This window comes from Scyliorhinus torazame, chromosome 28 (assembly GCF_047496885.1).
Source record: "Scyliorhinus torazame isolate Kashiwa2021f chromosome 28, sScyTor2.1, whole genome shotgun sequence".
Classification (NCBI taxonomy): domain Eukaryota; kingdom Metazoa; phylum Chordata; class Chondrichthyes; order Carcharhiniformes; family Scyliorhinidae; genus Scyliorhinus; species Scyliorhinus torazame.
In genome coordinates this window covers 13,078,583-13,087,912 of record NC_092734.1, presented here as the reverse complement: position 1 = coordinate 13,087,912, position 9,330 = coordinate 13,078,583, and positions in this window count along the sequence as shown.

Sequence of the window (9,330 nt, the reverse complement as noted above, 5' to 3'; positions counted from 1 at the left end):
GTCTGGTGCTGGACCCGTTGTCTGCGCCTCAGTCACTTCAATCAAAAGCCACTGTCGGTGTCGCGCAATTGTGAGATTCTGCGTCACCTCCAATTCAACCTCCTTCTCCCTCTCCCTGCATTAATTTCTCTCTTCCTTCAGTTGTGGTGTGACATTTAAGAAATCCCGTTACTTCCCACACAATCCATTTCTGTTGCTTTGGCTCTTCTCAATAACTTGCTGCGCTGATATTATTTCAGACTCTGCCAAGCACAGATTAGCTTCCTCAATGTCAAATCGGGCTTTTAACAAGTTCCCACACTGCTCAATAGTCCCTTAAATTGGTACAGGTGCGTAGGCAGCACTGGATATCAACCATACATCGATTCACTCAAATCATCCTTTAATTTTCTTTTTTTCCAATTTAGGGGCAATTTAGCGTGGTCAAACCACCTAGCCTGCACATCTTTGTGTTGTTGGGGGTGGGTGAGACCCACGCAGACACGGGGAGAATGTGCAAACTCCACACGGACAGTGATCCGGGACCGGGATTCGAACCCGGGTCCTCAGCGCCATAGGCAGCTGCGCTAACCACTGCACCACCGTGCACTTTGTAGCCACCTGGGTTGGCCACTTCCCGACTTTAAAATGGAAATCCGCTAAGAATGCAGGGAAATTCAGTCAAACGCAGGAAAAAGAAGCAGGTACAAAGTTTCCTGTATATCAGAACTTGCAGCAACCCAGACACCACTGAAACTAACAACCATCTACATATTGATGAGCGATCCCCGGGAACAATTGAAAACAGTTAAGATAAACAAGGCTAAGCCAGACTCCTCGGCGCCAGCAGGAGCCAAGACAAAGGAAGGTCAACAGGCAATTAGGGATCGATCCAAGTGATCAGAACTTAGTCCAATCACTTGGAACCAGTTACGGGGTCCGCCCAAAATAGCGTGAAGCCCCTGGGGACTATAAAATAGAGTCCCCAAGTTCAATTCATCCTTCTTGGCAGGGCCTCTCAGCAGCTCGAAACAACCCTTGACCGTGACCTGCCTAGCAGCTGCATCAACCAAGTAAGTCTCCAGTCAACGCACGCTACGAGATAGGCGCTCCTAGCTACCAGTCCATACCAGCTTTGAATCCTGCAGACTCAGAATCGAACAAAAGGCCATTTGTTCCCCTAACCTGGTGGGCCAGTTCCAAAGCTAAGTATAGGCCTTTTAGTGGTAGAGATAGTCTAGTAAGTAGAGTTTTATGCATGAGTAGTGATTGACTGTGTATAGTAAATGTTTTGATTTGAAATGTACTAACTGGTGTGTTGAGTTATTGATCAGCACTTGAACTTGAACCTCGTGACTCTAGAGCAAAGGTTATAGAAACAGAGCAAATTAAGTAAAGACACAAAGAGCAACATTTAAGAGCCAACCAAAAGTTAGCAACATTTAAGTGGAATTCAAGCTGCAATCTGCGAGATACAAGCACAGAGAACCCATCTCATGAGCAATCTAAGCTGCAGGAACGTTTTTGCCATAAAACCACTCAATTTACAATTTTGGTCAGATGGAGTTTGAATACAGCTGAAACTTTTCACCTTGCGCCAATTAGGACAAATGCAAGAATCCCAAATTTCAAATGATCAGACCAATTTATTCCCCTTTCCCCCTGTAATACAAATTGTTGTGATTGTTTGAAATTTGGCATTCTTGCATTTGGCCTGATCAGAGCGAGACGAAGAGCTTTGTCTCTCTTTTCACCATTATTCAAGCTAGTTTATTATCATCAGAAAAGTACATGTTCTACTCTGGGCTGGGTGATTCAGATTTTGAATATTATTAGATCGTGAACCTTGGAGGGAAATGAAAGGGTATACCGAGACATCCAGGTCACAACTGAGATACAAAGCCTGAGTTATTCCACACCTTTCCACGGAGCCAACACTCTGCAAAAGACAAGAGTTGAGAGTTTTGCCAATCACATCAGGCTCCATCGAAATTATCCCAGTGCTTCAGACCCACTCCTCATGAATGAAAAATGAAATGAAATGAAAATCGCTTATTGCCACAAGTAGGCTTCAAATGAAGTTACTGTGAAAAGCCCCAAGTCGCCACATTCCGGCGCCTGTTCGGGGAGGCTGGTACAGGATTTGAACCCACGCTGCTGGCCTGCCTTGGTCTGCTTTACAAGCCAACTATTTAGCCCTGTGCTAAACCATCCCCTAGATACCAGCCCCTCATAATTCAAAGCCCATACCGAGAGTACTGCGGACAATTCTGGTCACCATCTCACATAATGGATGTCGAGGTCCTGCAGAGGGAGCGGGAATGATTTACAAGGATGATACCAGGAATTTGGGGATATAATCTATAAGCAGAGGATGAACAGGCTGGATCTCTTAAAATGGTGAGGCTCGGGAGTGGCGTAGTAGAGGTCGTCAAAATTAAGAAAGGTTTCTGAATAGAGTAGACGGAGAGGATCTTTCCGTCCAGCCGAGTGTCGATGGACTTTTTGAAAATAAATTTAAAGTGCCCAATTAATCTTTTTCAAATTAAGGAGCAATTTAGCGTGGCCAATCCACCTACCCTGCACATCTTTGGGTTGTGGGGGCGAAACCCACGCAAACACGGGGAGAATGTGCAAACTCCACACGGACAGTGACCCAGAGCCGGGATCGAACCTGGGACCTCAGCGCCGAGAGGCTGCAGGGCTAACCCACTGCGCCAGCGTGCTGCCCTGTCGATGGACTTTTTGCAGGTCCGCCAAATTTTCCACCCCTCCCACGACGGAACCCGCCATGGGCAGAAGAGGAAAATACCGGTCAATGTTTCCACTTGTGGGGAAGGGTCGATCTAGAGGTCCATCTGTGTACGAAATCCAACCGGGAATTCAGATGGAACTGATGTTGAGACTGTGGAACAGTCTGCCACAGGCACTGGTTGAAGTGAATTGTTTAGATGCATTTAAGGAAAGGTTAGAGAAGCGAATGGGACAGAAGCGGGTAGAGGGTCTGATAAGGTTATAAAAATCCTAGAATGCCTACAGTGCAGAAGGAGGCCATGACTTGTCTGCGTGACGTTGCGAAAGAGAACCCTGTCTAAGCCCACTCCCAATCCTATCCACGTAACCCCACCTAACCGTTGGACACTGTGGGGCAATTTAGCATGGACAATCCACTTCACAGAATAATCGAGTTCAGAAAAGGCCCATTGGCCCATCGAGTCTGCACTGACGCATGAAAAACACCTGACCTGCCCCCCGATCCCATTCGCCAGCACTTGGCCCATAGCCTTGAATGTTCTGACGCGCCAAGAGCTCATCCAGGTACTTTTTAAAGGATGTGAGGCATCCCGCCTCTACCACCCTCCCAGGCAGCGCATTCCAGACCGTCGCCACTCTCTGGGTAAAATTAATTTTCCTCCAATCCCTCCTAAATCTTCTGCCCCTCACCTTGAACCTCTGTCCCCTCGTGACTGACCCTTCAATTAAGGGGAACAGCTGTTCCCTATCCACCCTGTCCATGCCCCTCATAGTCTTGTACACCTTGATCAGGTCACCTTCTCTGCTCCTATGAAAACAACCCAAGGCTATCCAACCACTCTTCATAACTGAAATGTTCCATCCCAGGCAACATCCTGATGAATCTCCTCTGCACCCCGTCCAGTGCAATCACATCCTATAATGTGGCGACCAGAATTGCACACAGTGCTCCAGCTGTGGCCTCACCAAAGTTCTAAACAACTCCAACATGTCCTCCTGCTTTTGTAATCTATGCTTAAATTGATAAAGGCAAGTATCCCATATGACTTTTTAACCATTCTATTAACCTGCCCTTCTGCCTTCAGAGATCTAGTGACAAATACGCCAAAGCCCTTAATGCCCAACCTGCACAACTTTGGACTGTGGGAGGAAACCGGAGCACCCAAAGGAAACCCACGCAGACACGGGGAGAACGTGCAGACTCCACACAGACAGTCACCCAAGGCCAGAATCAAACCCGGGTCCCTGATGCTGTGAGGCAACGGTGCTAACCACACGTCAGGTGGAGCATTAACACTGGCATGGAGTGAATGGGCCGAACGGCCTATTTCTGTACTTCACACCTTAGACAATGAGTTTAAATTATATGACAATTCACATTTTTGTTTTAAAAAATGCCAGATTCCCATTTTGCTCTTTTATTTCCATAACTTAAATTGTTGGACGATTCACACATTTTGTGACTAATATGACTTTGAATTTCAAATAGGCAGTGTCCCAAAAAGCGGGGGGCGTGCAAAAAATTGAAGATTACAAAGCAATAGGCACGCAATGTAAAAGTAACTTGTATCTGCAAGATAATATAAAGTAGCTGCTTTTGATTTTGTGGGAAGGATTTTTTGGGGGTTGTGTTAGTTTGTGTTTGGAATGTGAGAGAGATTCCCATCTTTACGTTTAATTCATGTCCTGCCAATGAAATTCCATGGCTGCATGTTTCCCAGAAATCTTTCGGCCAATACCGCCAATCAAAAAATAGTTTCCAAGTGTTGTGTGCCTGGCTCTAGTGGCCCTGACGTTTCTCGAACAGACGTACCTCTCCAATTAGGGTTTCACCATGCGATTATCTGGATTCTGTCATTACCTGTGCTCAGATGTGGGCAGGACAGGTGGTGGTGAGCCGCCTTCTTGAACTGCTCCAGCCCATATGGTGCAGGTACATCCACAGTGCTGTTAGGGAGGGAGCTCCAGGTCATTGACCTGGGGCAGTGAAGGAACGGCGATATTGGCACTGAATACTTTTGACTTGGAATCACGGCTGCAATTGTAGAAGCACAGCGGCCAAATTTGTGCACAGCAAGCTCCCACAAACAACAACGTGATAATGATCGGATCATCTGTTGGTTAAGGAATAAATATTGTGACACATTCTCCCCGTGTCTGCATGGGTCGCACCCCCACAACCCAAAGATATGCAGGGTAGGTGGATTGGCCACGCTAAATGAAATGAAGTGAAAATCGCTTATTGTCACAAGTAAGCTTCAAATGAAGTTACTGCGAAAAGCCCCTAGTCGCCACATTCTGGCGCCTGTTTGGGAAGGCTGGTACGGGAATTGAACCGTGCTGCTGGCCTGCTTTCAAAGCCAGCGATTTAACCCTGTGCTAAACCAGCCCCTTCATTGGAAATTTTTTTAAATTGGGTACTCTAAATTTAAAAAAAAAGGAATAAATTTTGGCCAGGCCATCAGGGACGGTGCCATCGGGTCTTTTACATTCACCCAGAGGGCTGACTTGTCTGAAGGGCAGTGCAGCACTCCCTCAACACTGCACTGGCTTGTCCACCTAGTTCCTTGTACTCAACCTCTGGTGTAAGTCATAAGCTCTGAGGGAAATGTGTCCAAGTGCTTCAACATGGAAAATCCCACAGCGTAATTGCAAGCCCAAATTATTTTTAGAGAAATTTCCTCCCACGCAAAAAAAAAGGATTTGGATATTTATTCTTTAAGTTTCAGGTTGCTGTGGCTCAGTAAGTAACATCCGCACCTATTGAGTCTGCAAGGTTGTGGATTTAGGTCCCACTTTAGAGATTTAATCACAATGCGCCGGAATGTGGCGACTAGGGGCTTTTCACAGTAACTTCATTTGAAGCCTACTTGTGACAATAAGCGGTTTCCATTTTTCATTTCAATATCCAGGCTGATGCTCCAGTGCAGTACTGAAGGAGTGCTGCAGTGTCAGAGGCGCTGTTTTCAGATAACACGTTCAACTGAGGACCTGCCCGCTCTATCAAATGAACATGAATGATCACAGGGACACTATTTGAAAAAAAAGGCAGTGGAAATCTCCTGATAGCTCCAATACTTATTGCTCAAAGGCCAAGTCACTGAGGGTCTTTAAGACAGAGATAAATAGGTTCTTGATTAATACGGGGATCAGGGATTATGGGGAGAAGGGAGGAGAATGGGGATGAGAAAAATATCAGCCATGATTGAATGGCGGAGCAGACTCGATGGGCCGAGTGGCCTAATTCTGCTCCTATGTCTTATGGTCTTATGCGCGAGCCTAAAACCTTTCACGTAATCGCCGCCTGTGGGGGCGTGCTTTGTAACGACTGGCTGCTGTGTGTCCATTATGCCGACGGCAACCCGTCAAAAGCAGCAAATTGGTTCAGGGGCTTCCTGAGGTCTTGCCAAGGCGCTGTCCACGCACAAAGCCCTTCTCTTCAATGCTGCCGATGATAATCTTAATGTGGTGACAGTAATTTTCATAATTTGCATTCACACGGTGACAGCGCCTACGAAATTGATGTGACGGACCTTTTCGTTAACCAGTAAGTGCTAATGGGAAACATTAGTTTGAGACCTGTAGCAGTGTGGTCATTAGCTTTGGTGTAATGTCTAGTCACTCTCTACCTCCAACAAAGTCTTTAGGCCGGAGGAGGGAATTCAGTAAAATGTAACATATCGCCACTTGCTGGCGTTTCTGCGGAATTGCAGCACAACCAGAGATTCTAATCGGCAAACAGCATGCAGGTGGGCACAATGGGATCATTCAGTATTAAATGAGCACTTTATAGTCATTCAGCTGATGTTTGGAAGGCACAGTTTATCAAAAGCTCATTAACAACATCTTCCTTGGTTAAGTATGAAACATGGTCACCAGCACCTTCAGTTCAGAGGTAGAAACTAGGGGCTTTTCACAGTAACTTCATTGCAGTGTTAATGTACGCCTACTTGAGACAAGAAGGATTATCCACCATACGGGTGGAGGAACAGAGAGTGGTCATTTAACCCCAGAGCCTGTTGCACCAGTCAGTGGCGGGTCTGTGATCTAACTCTGCACCTACCTTTTCCCTATTTATTTGATTCGTTCCTGTGGTACGAGCGTCGTTGGCTAGGCCATTATTTGTTGCCCATCCCTAATTGCCCTCGAGAAGGACTACTGCAGTCCATGTGGTGTAGGTTCACCCACTGTGCTATTAGGGAGGGAGTTCCAGGATTTTGACCCAGCGACAGCGAAGGAACGGCAATGAATTTCTAAGTCAGGATGGTGCGTGGCTTAGAGGGGAACCTGCCGGTGGGGAGGTTCCCATGTGTCTGTTGCCTTGTCCTTCTAGGTCAGTGTTCTTAAAACTTTTTTTCCAGGGACCCATTTTTACCAACTGGTCAACCTTCGGCACCCAACCCGGTCGACCTGCGCGACCCACGCTGGCCGACCTTCGCAACCCACGCCGGCCGACCTTCGCGACCCACCATTTTCTCTTACCTTGTTTGCTGCTGACAAAAATGGAGGAAATGATTTTGGGTCCCTTTGGCCCTCGTACACACTCCTCCAATAGAACCTGTTGGATGAAGGTGAAGCCTTCCGGTGTCGGAAAGTATGGAGTCTCCATCTGTCCAAAGTTCTGAATTTTTTTCCAGTAAAATCTTTTCAAAAAACCCCTCCCCGAACTTGTAAAAAAAAAAAATTTTTTTAAGGAATAAAATAAATGAAAAAAATAAAAATGAAATGAAAATAAATGAATAAAATCCCCCTGAACTTGTAAAAAAAGCTGCGACCGCTTAAAACAAAAGCGGCCGCACTGCGCATGCGTGCCCGATCATCGGCACGCATGTGCATAGTTTTGCGCATGAGTGCCTATGATCTGGCACGCATGCGCAGTGCAGTCGCATTTGTTGCTGTCAAAGAAGGCTTAGTGAGTTTTATCCGTAAATACCTTTGGGTAACAAATACCTATCAATCTCATATTAAAAATTAACAATTGATCGAGCATCAATTCCATTTGAGGAAGAGGGTCCCAAATGTTTACCATCCTTTGTGTGTGGAACTCTTTCCTAATTTCACACCTGAAAGGTCTCATTCTAATCATTACATTCTGCCCTCTGGTCTTAGACTCCCTGCACAGTTTCACTCTATCTGCTCAACCTGTTCTCCATAACCTTTTTGATTAACTAGCCTCTTAATGTTATGAATTCCAGGGAATGCAGCCCTGGAGGATTAGATAGGGTGGACAGTGAGAGCCTTTTTCCTTGGATGGTGATGTCTAGCACGAGGGGACATAGCTTTAAATTGAGGGGAGATAGATATAGGACAGATGTCAGAGGTAGGTTCTTTACTCGGAGAGTAGTAAGGGCGTGGAATGCCCTGCCTGCAACAGTAGTGGACTCGCCAACACTAAGGGCATTCAAATGGTCATTGGATAGACATATGGACGATAAGGGAATAGTGTAGATGGGCTTTAGTGGTATCACAGGTCGGCGCAACATCGAGGGCCGAAGGGCCTATACTGCACTGTAATGTTCGATGTTCTATGTTCTAATTCATGTAACCCCTCTTTGTAATTTAACCCTGAGAGTCCAGGTATCATTCGAGCAAACCTACACTGCACCTCACTCAAGGCATGGTGCCCTGAACTGCTCACAGTAACTCGAGGCCCGGTCTGTCCAGGGCTTTGTTGAACTAAAGTATACTTTGATCGCATAATATTTTCTATGTTTCTATATTCTAGTCCTCTAGATATAATGGCTGGCATTTAAGAGGAGACATGGTGTAGTGGTAATATCACAGGGCTAGTACTCCAAAGGCCCTGACTAATGCTCTGGGGACATAGGTTCAAATCCCAAGAATTTAAATTCAATTAATAAATCTGGAATATAAACACTGTCTGTGTGGAATCTCCACGTTTTCCCCGTGTCTGCGTGGGTTTCCTCCGGGTGCTCTGGTTTCCTCCCACAGTCCAAAGATGTGCAGGTTAGGTGGATTGGCCCTGAGTGTCCAATGATGTGCAGGTTGGATGGGACTGCGGGGAGAGGGTGGAGGTGTGCACTGAGGTAGGGTCCTCTTTCAGAGGTTGGTAAAGACCCAATGGGCCAAATTGCCTTATTTTTCACTGTAGGGATTCTATGATTGCTATGGGAAAGCTAGTCTCAGTAATGGTGACCATGAAACTATCGATTGTCGTAAAAATCCATTTGGTTCACTAAAGCCCTTTAGAGAAGGAAATTTGACGTCCTTACCTGGTCTGACCTGCATGTGACTCCAGATCTCCAGCAATATGGTTAAATGCCCTCTGAAATGGCCTAGCAAGCCACTCAGTTCAATTACGGATGGGCAACAAATGTCATCCCATCAAAGAGTTGGAAAAAACTCCATGAGCCTTTTTGATTATTTTATCTCCCTGTTTGCGACATTGTAATGATCTGTATCTATGATCTCTTCAGAAGTCATGTGTTGCGGTGCAGGTTGGTCTATGCTACTGGACGCACCCCTGCTCCCCACCCACCCGCCCCACCCCACACCAACCCTCCACCCCGTGTGTTAACCCCACCTTACCAAACGCCTCAATAAGGTTCGCCGTCGAGCTGCAGAATGACGATGTTC